At 56.2% G+C, this 19,410-nt stretch overlaps 2 long non-coding RNA genes across 4 annotated transcripts; one reads left to right on the forward strand and one right to left on the reverse strand.

Moving 5' to 3' along the window:
- Window positions 1-2,402: 2,402 nt before the first annotated feature.
- Window positions 2,403-8,517, reverse strand: LOC128775031 (uncharacterized). Of its 2 annotated transcripts, none has more exons than XR_008419609.1 (3): window positions 8,371-8,517; window positions 3,061-3,299; window positions 2,403-2,853 (listed from the first exon to the last, which is right to left on the reverse strand). It is a non-coding gene; the product is annotated as an uncharacterized LOC128775031 (long non-coding RNA). The 2 variants fall into 2 exon arrangements; XR_008419608.1 differs by lacking the exon at window positions 8,371-8,517 and adding an exon at window positions 5,293-5,484.
- A 5,557-nt stretch (window positions 8,518-14,074) lies between these two features.
- On the forward strand, window positions 14,075-19,323 carry LOC109265691 (uncharacterized). 2 transcript variants are annotated; one of them, XR_008419611.1, is made up of 3 exons: window positions 14,075-14,180; window positions 18,006-18,178; window positions 19,021-19,323. It is a non-coding gene; the product is annotated as an uncharacterized LOC109265691 (long non-coding RNA). The 2 variants fall into 2 exon arrangements; XR_002079307.2 differs by lacking the exon at window positions 19,021-19,323 and having other exon boundaries at window positions 18,006-18,320.
- The last annotated feature ends 87 nt before the right edge of the window (window positions 19,324-19,410 follow it).

Raw genomic sequence — 19,410 nt, forward strand, 5'->3', positions numbered from 1 at the left:
CAGGACCACCGCACCCCACAGGCGTGACTGTGCCAGGCCTCGAAGAGCCTCCGCCTGAGACTCGAAGGACCCGGAGACCCTCTAGGGACCCAGCTCATTCCCAAGCCCCCTTACCAACACCCCAGTGGTCATCCAGCCTTGCTCGAACACCTCTGTTGAGAGGGAACTTCCTGTTTGTGAGGGAGCCCTCTTTCCCATAAGAGAAATCTAAGTGTGAGAATCTACCTCCCTGTACTGCCAGTTCCAGCTCAACCCTCTGGGACCCCAGAACAGACTTGCTCCCTCTGCCTGGGGCAGCCTTGAAGAGGCAGATACCCAGGACCTCAGGCAGGTCCTTATACCACTGAGTCTCGTAGACCCTCTGAACCCGCTCAAGGTGGTCAGTGCCACTCTAAGATGCAAAACCCAGAACAGAAACCCCTACTTCGGGGACAGCCACAGCTCTGACTTTCACCTCCTTCATTATGGACGCTCTGCTTCTGTTAATGTGGCCTCAGGTCTCACTAGCCTTCCGGTAAGCCTTATCATACTGACATCTCACAGTGTCCAGCCACTTAAATGCTCAGTTCCTTTTCACGAAGGATCTTTTCACGCCTCTTCCATTTTCTACTTGGGCAGCCTTTTTCCCCCCTTAAATTCAAGTACAGCACAGTCTAACAGAAATATAACGCAAGTCTTATATGATACTTTTAATTTTTTGCCACATTTAAAAAAGCTAAAAAGAAAGAGGTGAGATATTTTCAATAATGTGTTTTATTCCATTCAACATATCCAAAATGTTATCACTTCCACATGTAATAAATATAAAAAAGTATTAATAAGACACTTTAGTCTTTTTTTCTCCAAGACTTCTAAATCTTTTGCTCTTAAAACATCCCAATTTGGACATTACATTTTCAACAGCTAAAGTAAAATGTAATCCTCCCAAAACAATAGGGTCCTTTAATGAGAAAATTTTGCACCTGCTTTGGTTTGTAAATTTAAAATTTAATTACTGGAAATAAAATAAATTCAGTGTCTCTGGTGCATTGATCATGTTTTAAGTGCTCAGGAGCACAAGTGGCTAACAGTGAGCATGTTGGACAGTGCGGGTCTAGAATTCAAGAAAGAAAGAGAAATTGACATGTCCCCGTACGTACCGCCTCCAGGGCCCTGGCGTCTCTGAGAGGAGTGAGCAGGTGGCTGCCCCCAGGAAGCCCACCATCCACTGAGGGAGACACACATCCGTGGGTGATGGCCTGGGGGCAGGCTGGGGCACGTGGTGATGGCCAATGTGAGTTCAGAAGAAGGTAGAGTTCAGGGGCCAGGTGTTCCCTTGGGGACAAGTCCCAGAGGCTTCAGAGAACAAAGCAACATTTGAGCTGGTTGTTGGAGGCTGCGTGAGGATTCACTAGGTGGGGAAGTGAAGACGGGTGCAGAGGGGAAGAGGATGAGCCAAGGCACCGAGGCAGGGAGGAGTCGGGAGGAGTGAGAATCGGATAAGGTAAGAGAGCAGGCTCTGAGGGTTAGCGGGAGAAGCCTGGGAACCAAGCTGAGTTTCCATGTATTTTGTGCTTCAGGAATTGGAGTTTGCAAATTGGGGGTGGCTGTCTGAGATCTCCCGGAGATAGTCACCCCGGGACCCGTTTTCCACAGAAGCACATCCAAAAGAAAGTCAGCTTTGCCCTCACAGACCACTATCCCCCTTCCCCACCCTGCACGGCTGCAGCCAAGCCTGCTCAGAGCCCCCACCCCTACACCTGCACACACCCCCTCTCTGTCCCTGGGTCCCTCCTGCCAGCCCACACTCGCATTCTCTCTGTCTCTCCAGGGGCAGGTGACTGGGCAGATTATGCGGGCTCTCTGGGGGCTGGACCCACATCACAGTTTGATCTGACTATATGAGTGTTTGCAATCAAGGTATTCCCCTACCTGTGCATTCACAATCAGTGCCCTTGACCATGGGTGTATTATAACTCAATAAAAAACCTTAAAATAGAAGCCTCTCCCCCTAGCCCCCAGCTCTAGGTTTTTCCCTCCAAGCCCCGTCCTCTACCCCCTGGACCCCACCTTTTCTTCCTCGGGAGCCCCTACATCCCCCTCCATTTCCTGGGGTAGAGCAACCTCCCGGGGCCCTCTCCCCTACTCAGCACCCCAGCGTGAATCATTTCCGGAGCCTGGACTCACATCCCAGCTGTTCACCAGGTGACCCTGCCTGTTGCTGGACGTCAAGCACCCTGGTTTCCTCCATCGATAAACGGGGACGCAAAAGGACGTAACTCAGTCATCACAGGGATTTAAACGGGTTACGTTTGTAAAGCTCGTAGCAGGCCCCTGGCTCATGCTGTTTACCATTCAGTCTTGCAAAACCCCTCTGACACAGGGCACACAGGTTCTGAGCACCTGTTCCAGCCAGCGTGTGGGGGAGTTTAGGTAAACAGGATCAGTCCCCGCTTGGATGAGGAACCCTCCCATGCAAGCTGGGAGGCGGGTCCAGCTAACCAGTGTGACCAGTCCTACAGTAGGTCACAGAGGCCGAGAGGAGGGGCACAGCTGCCTGGGGCGGGGATGGCCATCTGCCTCCGCAGGATGCCAGAGGTCCCGTCACCTCCCAGCTCCACGGCTGGGCCGGTGGGCTGGTAAAGTGCCACTACAGTGCTGCGGCACTGACAGCCGGCCAGTGGGTGATCTGGAAGGTCGCCTCGCTGTTTCTCCAGGGCTAAGATGGGCACGGTCACCATGTCACCAGGGCGAGGACCTTTGTGACAAGGCGTGCTGAAAAGGGGCTTTGGAAACTATCAAGCGCTGAGCGGATGTGCACCTCCTTCTGCGTCCCTGCTCAGAAGAGCCAGGGCACCTACTCCCGCGGCCGACCTGGAGAGAGAGACGAAGGTGTGGAGATTTGGGGGTGGGGCGCGGGTCTCTACTGACACCCGGGAGGCCGGAAGCCGCTACCCCAACCTCAGCTCCTCGGAGTTTCCCAAGGGCAGGTTTGGGAAAACTTGGCGGCCCCCACCGCAGAGGGGAGAGCAGGCGTCCACCATTTGGACAGGGGGGTTCCTGGGCAGTGTGGGTCCCCACCTGCAGGAGGCGCTCCGGCGGCGAGCACCCAGGCCACTTAGGACCGCAGGGGCCTTCTTGGAGAGGCCAACGATGGGGTGGAGGAGGGCTGCCCCCAGCACCCTAAGGCCGGGGTGGAGAGCACTGCTGGGGCCAAACGCGAAGAGCAGCGATGGGGCCCTGGGGCAGCTTGGCGCACGGCCACAGGTGTTGGGCAGCGCGGAAAACGCGGGGTCGTTGGAGCCAGAGTCTGGAGTCACCTAAATAGGGTAAAGAGTGAAGGGCGAGCCCAGCTTCCCCAGGAGGTGGCGTCTGAGTGGGCGGTAAAGGGTGAGTAGGGGTTCGCCCAGCGGAGGACGTGGAGCTGAGGACCGGAACCCCCAGCGCGGGGCGGTGTGCGGTGTGCGGGCCGGGGTCCGGCGCGCCGCGGCCGCACCTGCCCGGGTCGGTGATCCACGGAGCCGGAGAGTCCGCGTGCCCAGCCGCCTGAGGTCGGTGACGTCACGAGGGTGGGCGGGGAGCGGGGAGCTCCCGCAGCCTTAGAAAGACGCAAACTCACGCTTACAGAGCGGGAGAGATAGGAAAGCCGGGGTTCGACTCCCACCGCTGCCGGTGGACGAGCCCAGGTGCGGCTGGCGCCTGTCCTTCTCGGGCTGCGGCCTCCTGGGCCTCTACCTGGTCGGGGTGACCTGCTGCCCCAGCGGGGGCGCCCCCCCCCCATGTCCGCGACGCGCGCACGTTCTTGGGGCTCCCCAGGCCGGACGCTGCACCCTACTCTCTTCCTCGCCGCCGGGGTCTCTCTGGCCCCTGCAGACAAGCCGCTGGCTAACAGATGGGGAAACTGAGCCGCCCAGAGAGGCCAAGTTCACACCGCGACTCCCAGTTCTCCCTCCTGCTCTCATCCCCAGGCATGGACAGAGCCCAGCTCCCCGGCACCCACGGCTCAAGTCTTCCCTGAAGCCCCGGAGGTGAGCCTCAGGCCCCGGAGGTGAGGGTGCGGTGGGGGGCAAGGGGGGGGGGGCACACCAGCGCCGGACCAGGCTCTGTGACGTAGAAGTGGGAGGCAGTAGGGACCAGCCCGGCTCGCGTCGGCAGGGGCGGGTGGGGGACGGGTGGGAGGGTTAGATTTGCACCCCTGCCCCCACCCGGGGGCTGACACCGCGCGAAAGCTTACCCAGCATTCACAGTCTGGGTCACAGCACCCCCCACCCCTGGACTCGTCCGAGTACGAAAATGTCTCCTGACCCCTTTGACCAGGGTCTCCGTGTCTCTCGGTGTCTCCTCCTCTGAGCAGTCCAGGTCCACTGGCTGCAGGACATGTCAGGGCCGACAGCTCCTCCAAACGATGGCACCCCAGATGCCAGGACCCAGGCCAGCTGGGCCTGCTGAAGCCGCTGCATGTCAGAGGGGTGCCCTGTGATGGGGCGGAGTCCACCAGCAGTGTGGACATGGGAGCAGGCCTTCCCAGAGGAAGGACTCACTCGATCTGGGAGCATTATTCTGGAGGTCAGGGTCCTGGGCATCCAGCTGAGACCCAGACGGGCAAAGGCCCTGCTCTTTATTATCGTGGGGTAGACGATAAACAAATAAATACATTCTTAGATTTTTTTTTTTAGTGTTTATTTTTGAGAAAGAGAGAGCGACTTGGGGAGGGTCACAGAGAGAGGGAGACAGAATCCGAAGCAGGCTCCAGGCGGTCAGCACAGAGCCCCATGTGGGGCTTGAACCCACAGACTGCGAGATCATGACCTGAGCCGAAGTCGGATGCTTAACCCACCAAGCCACCCAGGCGCCCAACAAATAAACACATTTTTTTGAAAGTAAGTGAGCCAGGGGCGCCTGGGTGGCTCAGTCGGTTGAGTGTCCAACTTCGGCTCAGGTCATGATCCCGTGCTTCGTGGGTTCGAGCCCTGCGTCGGGCTTTGTGCTGACAACTCTGAGCCTGGAGCCTGCTTCGGATTCTGTGTCTCCCACTCTCTCTCTCTCTCTGCCCCTCCCCCGCTCACACACTGTCTCTCTCTGTCTCAAAAATAAAATAAACATTAAAAAAAATTAAAAAAGAAAGAAAGAAAGTGAGCCAGAGATGGGTCAGATAGTAAGAAGTCCAGTGACAGGTACTGGAGAGGGGCCAGTCGATACTGGGTTGTATATTGCATGGGGGGCTCCTTGGAGGCGAGGAACTTGAAGCTGAGACCCGAATGGCGTGGGAGATCTGGGGCTGGGACCTCTACCAGGCAGTGGAACAGCACTTACCTGTTTAATCCTCCCGGCAAACCTCTGAAGGCAGCCCTGTCATCATCCCCATGTACGGATTGGGAAATTGAGACTCAGTGAGACCGCTCGAGTCTCCCTCGCTTGGGCTCTGAAGTCCCCGCTTCACAGGACAATTGGCTCTTTCCAGCAGACCCACACGACACAGAGGTTAAACGACCGACTCAGCTGATCGGCGAGGCCATCCAGGCCTCCTGGTCGGGGCTCCAGGAAGTGCTTTCTTTCTGGTTTTTCAGCAGGAGGGAAGGGCAGGGACCAGCGCCACGAGTTCTTGCTGGTGGTTAAAAAAAACCACAAAAGAACCCTGCAAATCGGTGGAGACAAGATGCCCCCGCGGCCACACTGCTGGCCGGTTCTTGTCCCTGCGGCTGTGAACGTGTGCGCGCCCAGGCCACTCCCCGCCTTTCCTTCTCTGCGATGCACCGTGACTGTGATTCCGAGGCCACTCCGTGGCAGACAGGCTGCTCCCGCGACGTCCTGATGTGTGCCACGGAGGAGGCCTGGATGGTCTCCACCAACCGTGAGGATGTGGCCACGTAGGAGCAGGGGCGCGTGGGCGCTGGTGACTTCCGGAAAGCAGGCCACAGTGGAGAGGGTCCCCAGATTCGTCTGCACTCTGCTGGCATGCGTGGTCTTTAACCTCATGGGAGTCCTGAGCGGTAGGTCCCATTGTTCCCGTTTTACAGGAGGGAAAGCTGAGGCCAGGCACTTGCCCCGAGCCACAAAGTTTTGAGGCCCGGCCATGCCTTAAAGCCGGTCTGCCAAGTACCTGAAATACCTCTGAGAGGCAAGGGTGCGAGGTTACTGGTGATTTTCCCTCTGGGTTTTCTAAAGTTTCTCTCCTGATGCAACAGATTGAACAATTAAATTTGCCTATAAAAAGGAAGCGGGTCACCAAGGAGACTGTGAATTGCGTTTGCTCATTTCTTCCCCTGGGGTCTCTTTTTAGGGTCCTGGGAGACATTGTGAGGTTTGCTCAGAGGGCAAGTATGGGCGTGCCCCACCCTTCCTTTAAAGCAGTGTGGTCCTTAGGGACATGTTCCGGCCAAGGCTCAGAGCTGCTCCCGGGCAGGGGGCCATCTCTCTAACTAGGGTGTGCTGGTTACGCTCTCCCAAAAATAAATACAGGCAGCGGGCGCCCGGGTGGCTCAGTCAGTTGAGCGTCCGACTTTGGCTCAGGTCACGATCTCACCGTTCTCAGCTGGACATGGGGCTTGATCTCACGACCCTGGGATCCTGACCTGAGCCAAAACCAAGAGTCGGACGCTCAACCAACTGAGCCATCCAGGCGCCCCTCTCTCTCTCTCTCTCAAAAAAAAAAAAAACAAAAAAAACCTCCAGACATTGTCAAATAGCCCCCATGGAGAGGAGAACAGGGTGGCCCCTCCTGAGAACCACAGAACTCACTTTACAGATTCTTAGGCAGATTTTCTTGCGCCTGTCATTGAAGAGGAGGAAACTGAGGCACAGAGAGGTGAAGTAACTTGCCCATGGCTGTCACTTCTGATGCGTTTCAGGACCTGGGGGCTCTGTGCCACCTGCTTGGCTCTAAAGCCCAACTCTTTGGTCTCATTCATCTCTCTCTCTCTCTTTTCTCTTTTTACTAAGAAATTGTTCTCATCACTTTTCCAACGATTAGCTCATGTCATTCCTCGTAATGACTCCAGGAAGTGATGCACTCAGATTACCTGCATTTCACACTGAGGCCCAGAGAGGTGAAGTCACTTGCCCGAGGTCGCACAGCTGAATACTAGCAATGCTGGGGCTGGAGCCCAGGCAGCCTGGCTCTGGTCTATGCCCCGCACTGCTACACGTCCATGTGTCCAGAGGGCCCATCCTACCCCGAAGCGTTGTGCAGGGGTTCTGGATGGGCTTGTCCTTCCCCTGACCCCAGAAACTCTTGCCCTGAGTACCTTTAATGGCTCTGCTGGAGGGCAGTGAGCAAAGGGCTTTGCGAACTGACAGATGTGTTTCTAACCCCAGCTCTGCCAGTGACCAGATCGGAGACCTTGAGTAAGTCACTCCACCTCTCTGGGCCTCCATTTCCCCATCTGTAAAGTGGGGGTGACAGGGGCATCTCTCATCGGGATGGTTGTGGGGACTCAGCGAAGCAGGGATGCACGGCAGCAGAAAGGTGCCGGAGAAGCAGCCCCTGCCCCTGCCCCGCCCTCCCCAGCGTCCCAGGGGCCTGACAATGGCGGCCGTCTGTCCCCCGCCAGCCACGATGATAACCACAGCCACCAACCCTGGTGCCTTTTAAGGGCTCAGCGCCATGGGGCACTTCATGCCCGAGACCCTTACCAGGTGGTAGGTATTTTGTCCGTATCCTGACGGTGACATTGAGAACCTCGGCGTGAGACCCGGGGTCCGGCACCAGGAAATGACATCACTGAGATGGGAACAGAAGCGGTCAACGACCCTCGGTCACATTCGCCCCGTGGGTGTCGGAACTTCCTCTGCACTCACCCCCACCTTCCCTCCCTCCTCACTCGCTGAGCCAAGCCTAGCCCCGGGGTGGGGGTGGGGGGGTGCGGAATCCCAGGGCAGCCAGACCTAGCAGCCCAGGGGACCTGGATGTAAGAGGCAGGGCACCCAGACAGCGGGGAGTGCCAGCCTGCCCCGAGCCAGAGGGCCAGTCAGGCGGGGGCCTGACCTGGTGGCCCCGCGAGCCAGCAGGGGAGCGAACAGGGGACCCCGCGTGGGGACAGACAGACCACCTGGGGGGCGAGGGCAAGGGCCAGGGCTGTTTCACCTTCAGGCCACTCCCCCAGGCCAGACACCGGAGAAGGGTCCTGGTGGCCTTCTGCACCCACACTGCCCTGCCTGGCTGGTCCCCACGTCCCCAGCTGTCCCTGCTCAGCTTCATCGGGCTCCTCTGTCTGTCGTGCTGTGGCCCTGCCCCCTTTCTCTCCCATTTCCCGAGGGAATTATTTGGGGAACAGCCTCCTTCACCACGACCTTGCTGGTCTGTGTTCGGGGCTCTCCCAAACTCTTGCGGCCAGGACTCCACGTTGACCCCATCTGCTTCTTACGGTCCCGGCTTTTAAGAAATAAACTCACCTGGCGAATTCTCGGCGATGACCCTGAGGCGTCGTGTGGGGTCTCGTGCGGAGGCCTGAGGTCACCCGGACGCAGACGCCAAGCCCAGCCTGCCAAGGCCACGCAGACTTCCCGAGTGACCTGTAGGAGCCACACGCCCTGCCCACGGCGCCCTGTGGCCACACGAGCAGGCTGGTCCCACCGGCTCTCTGGGAAACAGGGCAGGTCCGTCTCATCTCAGGGCCATTTGCAGAGGCCGAGTCCAGCCAGAAATTCCACCCCAGCGTGGCCTCGGGTTACCTGATGCTCTTTGTGCCCTGTGTCTCCGATGCCCTAGTGTTTCCCGTCTGTGCCCTGCCCACTGGGTCAGCCTCGCTGCTTCTATTTCAGTGCCGCCGCCCTTTCTCCCGGAAAAGTGGGCCAGGCACTCCCTCCCGCTCTGCCGGGCCCTTCTGGAAGCCTGTCTGGCTGCTGAAGGCCTTCCTCCCCGTGAGGCGCCATCCGGGAGGCACCAGAGCGAGGGGCATCGGGAGTCTGCAGTGGGTGCCGGTCCGTCTTCTGAGTTTAGGTGGGCACGAGCTCTTAAAGCGGCTTTTCCTCCTCCTCTGCGGCCGCCTTTACAATTTCTTCAAAGGAATCTGCTTCCTTCATTACAAATGCCTCCAGGTCACTGTAAACAGATAGAAGAGGGTTGTTTTTTTTAATGTATTTTTTTAAGTTTATTTATTTATTCTTTTTGAGAGAGAGAGAGAGAGGGAGAGAGAGAGAATCCCAAGTGGGTTCAGCACTGTCAGCTCAGAGCCCAACGCAGGGCGCGAACCCAGGAACAGCCTTGGATTTCAAGGCGGCTGTGGGCATAGGAGCACTTCGGGTGCCTTCCCCAAACCGCGTGGTCCCCGTGCTCCCCACCCCAACACACGCATACAGCTTCTGAAATGCCTGCCCCCACTTCTAACCGGGCCCGGCCCTGGTCACCTGCCGGGGCTGATGATCAGCACCAAGGTGAGCCCCGCGGATGCACTGAGGCGGGAGGGGGGCTTGACCTTGAGACTCTGGGAAGGTGGGGTGGGAGCCGGGGGTAGTGTCTCCCCAAGTCAGGAATGTCCTGTTCTCACCACTGGTCCGCACGCTCCGGCCCCACCACCCCCTCGGTTCCCTGGCCCAGAGGTGAGCTGGCCCTGGCCTGGGACTCACTGCCAGGACTGAGGGCGTGCTGGGACCCGGGTGCCAAGGCCACTGGGCATCGAGGGTGGTGGACTGTCCTGGTAAGCAAGACAGGCTGGCGTGGGGTCAGTGAGGACGAGGCCGGGACCAGAGCAGATGCTCCTCACGCATTCATTTCTCAGAGTCACTGAGTCCCCTCGGCCTGCGCCAGGGCCGGTGCTGGGAACTCAGGACAGAGATGTAGACCAGCCCACCCGGGTCCCCTGCCTCCAGGGGACAAGCCAGGCAAGTAAAATGTGTGGGTTCAAATCCATGAAAATGTCACTTCCTCTGGGAAGCCCTCCCTGATCCCCCTTCCTCCTCCCTAACTTAGGTGGCCCTTCTCCAGCCAAGAGGGGATCAGACTGCCTGGGTTTTTCCGGCCTGGCCCCACCGCCTGCTGGCCAAGGGCAAGTCACTCAGCCTCTAAGCCTGTTTCCTCATCTGTGAAAGGGGGGGGTGGGGTGGTCAGAACATGGCTTCCCTCACCGGCTTATTGGGAGCGTGAAACAAAATCTGGGTACAAATCCTAGCACAGTGCCTGTCACAGAGCACGCTCTCGATGGCTATTAATATTAGTATTAACATCAGTACTGCCCCAAGGAGTGACTGTTCCCCAGAGGGACGCGGTGAGGTGGCCCCAGCTCGCCAGAGGGCCACACCAGGCCCAGCCTGCAAATGTCCCAACGGGGAGGGGCAAAAACCCCAAGACGGCACGGGGCTGGCCCCGAGTCCCAGGCTGCCTCTGGTTCTGCCGGGGTGGGGGCGGGGGGAGGCCCCAGGCCTGAGGTGAGCTGAACTCTCTGTTCCCGCACATCACAGAGCTTCTGTTTCGTATCAGCCTCGAGGGACAGACGTGGGCCGCGTGTCTTCAACATCTTGGGGTCACAGACCCTTTAAGGGTTTGGTGGCGGTGGCCGTGGGCCTGAGCAATCCCCAGCCACCACCCCGCAGGTCTACCCCCGATGCCACGCCCAGGACACCGGGTTCTCTCTCAGTGGGCATCCTCCTCGCTCCTCACCCCTGCTTCCAGACTGTCTCTCCTCCTTCATCCCTCCAATACCCCGTGTTCGACTCACGTGCCCACTTCACGGTTCGTACCCGAGCCTGCTGCTGCTGCTGCCCCCGGACGGTCTCGTGCCCCTGGGTGGACCCACTCAGGCCGCCCTTCCTGGGGACCACGGCATCCACGTTCCAGGCTCCCGGGCCCTAGAGTTCCGTAGATGGTCTTGCCCTCCACCCCGTCGTCATACCCTCACGTGACCACCTCTGCTGACTGCTCACCCCCCGGGGGACCCCGTTAGCATCCTCCCGTGCAAGGACCCCCACCCGTTCCTCTGCCAGCCGCGTCCGCCCTCAGGGGAGCCGCAGCCGCCTCGAGACCCCCAGATCACTGACCCCGCTGGAGCTTTGCCGCCACCCACATCCCCTCTCTGGCTCTCGCATCCCTCTTCCCCAGCTTACATTCTGCGGCCCACCCATTAAAAGATACACGGAGGCAGATTAAAAACTGTAAGAGTTTATCTGAGCAAATGGACGTGAACCGGGCCGTGTCACGCATGAAGTGGTTGGGAGCCAGGGACAGGACTTTCTAGAGGGCACAGAAGCACAGTAAGGACTGTATCGCCTGGCTGTGACTTGGGCATTTGGCTAATTTGGGAAAGCCTGGTGGGCTGTTTGTGATGGATCGTCCTTAGGTTTTGGTTTCTTCTTTTTTTTTTATACATATTTTTATTTTTTATTTTATTTTATTTCATTTTGCTTTCTTTCTTTCTTTCTTTCTTTCTTTCTTTCTTTCTTTCTTTCTTTCTTTCTTTCTTGCGAGAGAATGGGCACAAGTGAGCGAGGGGCAGGGGGTGGGGCACCGCTGTCAGCACGGTGCTCGAACTCACCCAGCTCGGGGCTTGAACTCACGAACCATGAGATCACGAGCCGAAGTTGGATGCTAAACCCACTGAGCCGCCCAGGTGCCCCGGGTTTTGACTTCTCAACCTTGAGGCGCCACAGGCAGGACTGCTAAGGCTTGAGGAGCCACCTCAGTCTGACGGCCCCCGTGTTTAGTAAGCTTAACACACCAGGTGCCCCTTTCCTTACAAACACCTTCAATCCTCCTCCCTCTCTCCCTCTGTCACGCCACCTGTAAAATTCCTAACCCTCTCCAGGAGTTCTACGCTTTCACGAGACTGGGTGGAAGCTGCCGGAGAAGAGAACACAATCCCGAGGCCCCCTTTCAATGAACGGCCCTGGAGCTCGCGGGCTCAGGCCCTACACCGCCTTGCGAGCTTTGCAAGAACCTCTCCAGAAACCTCTCCGTTCCCACCCGTATGTGCCTTCCTCGCCATCCACTCTCACCCAGTGACCTCATCGTCACAGAGACTATGTGCAATCCCGTCTCATGTTGACGATCCCCTGGGCCACACTTGGGCCCAATCCAAAGGGCCCTTTTGACGGCCGGCCCCATCCAAAGTCAATTGCCTCTGGAAAGCTTCTTCCTCCCACTGGGTCCTTTTCTCCAAGAACCTGTCCAGCAACGTCCTCCTCATCTTCTGTACAACGCAGCCCTCTCTCCTCGACCGTTCTCTCCTGCATACAAAGGCAAGTTAACACCAGCTTTTTATTTTATTTTATTTTATTTTATTTTATTTTATTTTAAAAAAAATTTAGTGTTTATTTTTGAGAGAGAGAGAGAGACAGAGTGTGAGCAGGGGAGGGGCAGAGAGAGAGGGAGACACAGGATCCGAAGCAGGTGAGTTAACACCAGCTCCTTATTTTATTTTTTATTATTTAAAAAAAGTTTTTAGGGGCGCCTGGGTGGCTCAGTCGGTTAAGCATCCGACTTCAGCTCAGGTCACGATCTCACGGTCCGTGAGTTCGAGCCCCGCGTCGGGCTCTGGGCTGATGGCTCGGAGCCTGGAGCCTGCTTCCCAGTCTGTGTCTCCCTCTCTCTCTCTGCCCCTCCCCCGTTCATGCTCTGTCTCTCTCTGTCTCAAAAATAAATAAATGTTACAAAAAAAATTAAAAAAAAAAGTTTTTAATGTTTATTCTTGAGAGAGAGAGACAGAGTGCGAGCGGGGGAGGGACAGAGAGAGAGGGGGACACAGAATCGAGAGTAGGCTCCAGGCTCCGAGCCGTCAGCACAGAGCCTGACGTGGGGCTGGAACCCATGAACAGGGACTTCATGACCTGAGCCAAAGTCAGATGCTTAACCGACTGAGCCTCCCAGGCGCCCCCAACACCAGCTGTTTCAAAAAGCCCCTCTTGACCGCCCTCCCTCCCTCCTTCTCCACTCCAGCTTCTTCAAGGAGCTGACTCCGCCAGCTGTCCCCACGCTCTCCTCCCCCACCGTCCCCAACCGGTTTTTGTCCCGTGTGCCAAGGCCACCTCCACGGTTCTTCTCTGTGACACCTGCTCTCTAGGCTGTCTCTCTCCTCCCTCCAGCACCTCCCCCCATGTGGGCCTGCCCTGTTCCCCCATTACCCCTCCCGGATGGTCTCCTCTGGTGTCCGGGCTCTAACTACCACCTCTGTACCCCACCCCCCCCGAAATCGTGTTCACCTGATACCTGCGTTGGGCTGTCCAGCAGGCTCGCGCGGCTCAGAGAGCTCAGCGCGCCAGACGCGGGGCCCCCATTTGCCCTTCTGGATTCGCCTCCATCCACCAGCCAGGTCCACTCTTCTCTGCTGCCCAAGTAGCCCACCCACCCCTCCGTGGCCGGCTCCGGCCCCCTCGTGCAAGCACCCCCTGAATAGCTGCCCGTGACTGGCCCCACCTCTTCCGGGGCCCCTGCCCTGCAGGCGGCCGGCAACCCGCCTCCACGGCCACCCGGTCTCAGAGGAAGGTTTTTCAACACGTGAGATGAAATTCGTGGAATTACAAAGGAAACCACTTGGCTTTGAATCCAGTCATCAAAATATGTTTTAACCGTGGGTATGATAGCAGATGTGCTTCTTTGTCCGTGCAGTAAATAAGCTCTCACGCCTGGGGTCTTCTCAGACACCAGGATTTCAAACCCACAAGCATAAATATCATCTCAGAGCCACAACTGCAATGCGATATAAAAAGATCGGTGACTTCCGTTAGGAACAAAGTCGCGGGTGATTCTATTTTTTTTTCTTTGATTTTTTAAATGTTTATTTGTTTTTGAGAGAGAGAGAGAGAGAGAGAGAGAGAGAAAGAGAGAGAGAGAGACAGCGTGAGTGGGGAAGGGGCAGAGAGAGAGGGAGACACAGAATCCGAAGCAGGCTCCAGGCTCTGAGCTGTCAGTACAGAGCCCGACGCGGGGCTCGAACTCACGGACCGCGAGCTCATGACCTGAGCCAAAGTTGGATGCTTCACCGACTGAGCCACCCAGGTGCCCCTAGTTTAATTTTTTAAATGTTTATTTTTGAGAGAGAGAGAGACACAGAGTGCGAGCAAGGGAGGGGCACAGAAAGAGAGGGCAGGGGCGGGGGGGTGGGGGTGGGGGACATAGAACCTGAAGCAGTCTCCAGGAGGGGCTTGAACTCACTTGAACTCCAGGAGGGGACTTGAACTGACACAGGGCTTGAACTCACGGACCGTGAGATCATGACCTGGCAGAAGTCGGACGCTTCACCGACCAAACCACCCAGGCGCCCCTAAAGTTGCAGGTAATTCCAATGAACACTACCGTGGTTTGTTCCCTACGTTTGCGTGCGAAGGAAATACTACACTGCGGTTAGACGCAGTGAAAATGAAAAGGTAATTCTTTCCCGTCCAAGTTCACCAGCCTGCCGAATTCCGCTTGCAGGGTTTTGGACTCCAGGTGGCTCTCCCTGCTTTGTAAATAAGATTGCCACTCCCCTGCCTAAACCCTCAGCTTCTCTTTTGCAGCAGGTATCACATGGGGACTCCTACTGGTCCCCCAAGGCCCTTGGGCCCTTCCCCTAGATTCCGCCTCCTCCTCGCCTTATCTTCCTGTCTCCCCGCCTTGGAGACCTTTTGCCTGGTCTTAAACTTGCAACTTCACTTACCCAATTCACCTGTCTCCCTCTGGCTGGCTCCCTCCCTCCCCTCGTCACAAGGCTCTTGCTTCTGATCCCATCTGTTCTTAGGGTACCCACACTCCAAGAAGGCTTCCCTGGCTCTCCCTCCCCGCCCCCCGCAGCTAACAGTGTCTCGCCCCCAGCCAGCGGCCCTCCCCCACGTCCTCTTGCGTTAAGAAGAAATAACAAGCTCGAAATGGAGTCACTTGTGCTAAGCCCAGATCATCAAACAAAGACTTAATACCTGAGCTAATTTCAATTTCAGCCTCTCCCAGGAATATAGCCCTCAACCAGTTAACCTAGCATTACCTGGTCAGCAGTAGTGAGGTGATCTGCCCATTTGACAGTTTCCACTCCCCTTAAAAGGGCCCAGAAACAATGCATTCTTTAGTGACCATTTCCTTTATCTGCCCCCTGCTGCCTTTAAAAACCTCCTATCTGTGGGGCGCCTGGGTGGCTCGGTCTGTTAAGCTTCCGACTTCAGCTCAGGTCATGATCTCGCGGTCTGTGAGTTCGAGCCCCGCGTGGGGCTCTGCGATGACAGCTCAGAGCCTGGAGCCTGCTTTGCATTCTGGGTCTCCCTCTCTCTCTGCCCCTCCCCCACTCATGCTTGCTTGCTCTCTGTCAAAAATAAATAAACATTAAAAAAATTAAAAAAAAACCCTCCTATCTGCTCCCCATGGCGTGTTGTCTCTGTTCGAGGACCCCAGTGCGAGTGAGCCCCGTTTACCTAGAGTGGTCTCCTGCCTCTGAGACCCCAACCTCGCACCCCCCCCCCCTCCTCCCAGTGTCTCCTGGGATCGCCTGGCACTCAAATCCTGGTCTCTGGGTCGGCTTCTGGAAGAATCCGTCTAAGACCACACCTAGGCTACTAACGAATAGTGAAGAAAACGTGGAGGTCTGTGAAGGAGCGTTGGGAGGAAAGGAGGGCGCCTTAGCGTTCATTCCCTCATTCGTTCACTTACTCATTCACTCAATAAACACCGCAAGGGGCTGGCTGGGGGGGGCCAGGCTGTGTGCACAGCGTCATCTCTGGCAGGCGGGCAATGCTGGTCGGCAGCCACGAAGCCTCTGTGTGTGGCAGGGAACGTCCGTCCGACTTCCCCACGGCTCAGTGACTAGACCCTCGGCGTCGCCCAGGTCTCCCAGAGCCGATTCCATGCCCTCCCAACACGGCCAACGGGGACTGTCCTATTCCCCAGGAGCCAGGACGATTGGGGGAATGCACGTATGACACAGGACTTCCCGGATCCCGTTCTGGGGACAGGGACACACCTGAAAATTATGTCATCCCTGAGGCCCAGGGTTGAAGAGTGGGGTCCTGGGACCGGGATGGAGCAAGAGGGGTGTTTATTGGAGATGCGGGAGGGAATCACGTGAATGCACGCGCATTCACGGAATGTACCGAAGGCGGGAGAAATCTCTTCTTCGGTTCCCGACTGGGACAGATTTGTGAGAGAAGCATAGTTATGCATTAATATAAGCAATGTGACACAGGAGGCTTCATATAGAAATGAAGACCCAAGGGCACTTGGGTGGCTCCGTCGGTTAAGCATCTGACTTTGGCTCAGGTCATGATCTCACGGCTCTTGGGTTCAAGCCCCGCATTGGGCTCTGCGATCACAGTGTAGAGCCTGCTTCGGATCCTCTGTCTCCCTCTCTCTGCCCCTCCCCTGCCTGTTCTCTCTCTCTCTCAAAAATAAATAAACATTAAAAAACAACAACAAAGAAAGGAATACCCAAAGGAAGGGTTCAACCTGAACGTTTTAATGCTCAGTTTAACGAAGAGTGGAAAGTCGTGGAAAAATATGGGAGGACAAAGGGTAAGAGGTAAGTGTGGTGAACACGGCTGGAAACTTAGCAGGGCCCATCGGCTCAGATTCCTCTGTCCCCGAATCGTTGCAGACAAGCAGGCTCCTGTCCTCTGGGCATAGGGGAAGCCACCTCCCACGTGAGGGTCTGTGACCCGCTTCAGGGTGGGTCAGAGTCCCTGTAGCTGCCATTTCTCAGATTCCTTCAGCTGAAAATATGCACTATGCCAAGAAGCTATACTCTGGGGGCGTGTGTTCGGAACACCATCGATACGTACAATGGACACTATTCGGCTTTAAAGAGGAAGGAGATTCTGACATCTGCGTGATTGAAACTTGAGGACACGGTGTTCAGCGAAATAAGCCCGTCATAAATGGGCAGATGCTGTGGGATTCTGCTTCTTTGAGGTCCCTTGGGTATCAAATCCACAGAGACAGAAAATGAAATGGTGGGTGCCAGGGGCTGTGGGGAATGGAAGAGGGAAATGTTGAATGGGGCCAGAGTTTCTGTTCTATGAGATGAAAAAGTCCTGAAACGGACGGTGGTGTTGGCTGCATACATTGTGAAGGTATTTCGTGCCACTGAGCTGTTAAAAAGTATTAAGGGGCGCCTGGGCAGTTCAGTCGGTTGAACATCTGGCCAGCTCAGGTCATGAGCTCACAGTTCATGGGGTGGAACCCTGCGCTGGGCTTTGTGCTGACAGTTCAGAGCTTGCTTCAGATTCTGTCTCCCTCTCTCTCGGCTCCTTCCCTGCTCTTGTGCACATGCTCTCTCTCTCTCTCAAAAATAAACATGAAAAATTTATTAAAATGGTAAATTTTATGCTTGGTACATTTTACTACAAAGATAAAGAAGGAGGAGTTGGAGGAGGAGGAGGGGAAGGAGAAAAGTGTGAATTTCAGCCAAAGCTCAGGAGGCTGAGCCCAGGGTGGGGGCTGAGGGCGGTGAAGGGAGGCTGACACCGGGCTGATCAGGGGAACACCTTCCCTGAGGCCACTGGTGGCGGTTAGAAAATGCTGAGCAAGGAATATGGAGGCAGAAGGGTCACAAGCAAGTCAGGGGCACCAAGGGGAGCACAGAAAAAGGATCGGGACACCCGGCAGGTTGATAGAGAAGCCAAACCCTCAGGCTCAGTCCCCAGATGTTGGGGTTTCTTAACTGGGTGAAGGATGCCTGCCCTCATTTTGCCCAGCCCTGCAGGAGGAGGTGAGGGGACTGAGCGAGCACCGTCAGAGCAGACGACTCTGCACTTTTGGTTCTATGGAGGAAAGAACCCCCAGGGTCCACAGGACCCACCTGCTCCCCTTCGCGGAGTTTCGGTGAAGTACAGCCAGTCTTCGTTATTCAGAGTGGTTCTATCGCTGTGAATTATGCTTATGCTTAATCAGTGACCCCTGAATTGTTCTTACAGGAGACACAAGGTTGAGTTCCTATGCGCCTCTGGTCGTAACACTTTTGCCAACCCATCAACGCAGAACCTTTAAGTTACGCGTGTTTTCTGTTTAAAAACAGAAGTATATATTATATAGAAATATATATGTATCTAGATGACTCATTAATATTGAACTCGGAGCCACCACCAGCACTGTAACCTGTGCCTGGACGAGTCGTATCTAATGCGGGTATTTTCTCTGCAAGGCACACACAGCCTTCTCGAACTCGGGAACACCAGACAGCCCTTCAGCATCGTGTGTGGAGCCATTTTAGGTAGCAATATCAGCAACAAAAAGCACAAAAATGTGAAATCCATCCATGAATCAGCAGGCCACAAGAGGAACACCTGTTTACAACAGAGGAGTTGAAACAAGAAGGTTGGACATCGCCCTGTCTGACCCCAGCTGGCAAGGAGCACATTGTGCAATTCTCTGCCCTGTTCCCAGCTGCCCACTCCCACGGGCACAGGCTCAGCAAAGCAGGGGACGTCTCGGGCTCAGGAAGGTTTGTGGGTGGGGAGGTCATGCACAATCCACATGTCCAGGCGCTTCACAAGTGGTATTTTGATATTTTTTTTTTACCGTTTATTTATTTTTGAGAGAGAGAGAGAGACAGAGAGAGACAGAGCAGGAGCCGGGTAGGGGCAGAGACAGAGGGAGACACAGAATCCCAAGCAGGCTCCGGGCTCTGAGCTGTCAGCACAGAGCCCGATGCGGGGCTCGAACCCACAAACCGTGAGATCATGACCTGAGCCAAAGTCCCGTGCTTAACTGGCTGAGCCACCCAGGAGCCCCCACGAGTGATATCTTGAATCCTGACAGGAAGCCTGTCATTTTCAGATGAGGACACTGAGGCACAGAAAGGGAGGGTGACCTGATTCCAAAGCCCACACTCCTTGTACTCCACACCCCCGTCTGTAGAGAAGGGAGGAGGTTTCTCTGTCCACATCGACAGGAAGTAGGATGGCCCTGGAGGCCCAGACTTCTGGCTCCGGACAGATGCCTAACCTCCCTGCACAGGCTGCTGCGGAAATGCTCTGTGCAGGGCACAAGGGTCAGGGGGCATTTTTGGCACTTCCTCAAGATGCCCGCAAACTCCCTCGTTCCTGCACTGCCCACCCCCCAGCACCGGTTATCCCCAACTTCAACTTATCCATGACACGGTGGAACGGAAACCTCATGTCAGTATCACTCAACGAAAAATCTCTACCACTTGCCAGGAAGTGAAGGCATCACACAAAAAACAAGCAAGCAAACAAACAAACAAACAAAAACGGCAGGAAAATCCAGCAAAGACCTTCCACTCTGTTGAGACGTTGGTGCCTGCTGGAGGTTCGCGGTCCCGCGTGAAAAGGGGAAAGATAGTATCACAGGATCCCAAGGCGCTAAGAGGGCGACTGCTACTTGTCGCTGACTTAAGGGATGGGAAGGAACGGAAAGGGAGAGGTTTCTCTCCAGGACGTGCAAGGCCACTTGGGGATGGAAAATGTTCCCTCCTCCGCCGACCTGGGGGCCAGGTCCTCTTCTCTCCTCCGCCCCCGCCCTGCCTCCCTGCCTCCCGAGCCCAGACCCAGGAGCGCCCCCCTCCCCCCTCCCCTCCCCTAGCGCTC

The sequence above is a fragment of the Panthera pardus genome, unplaced genomic scaffold (assembly GCF_024362965.1).
Source record: "Panthera pardus isolate Hobbes unplaced genomic scaffold, ASM2436296v1 HiC_scaffold_6, whole genome shotgun sequence".
In the NCBI taxonomy this organism is placed as follows: Eukaryota; Metazoa; Chordata; class Mammalia; order Carnivora; family Felidae; genus Panthera; species Panthera pardus.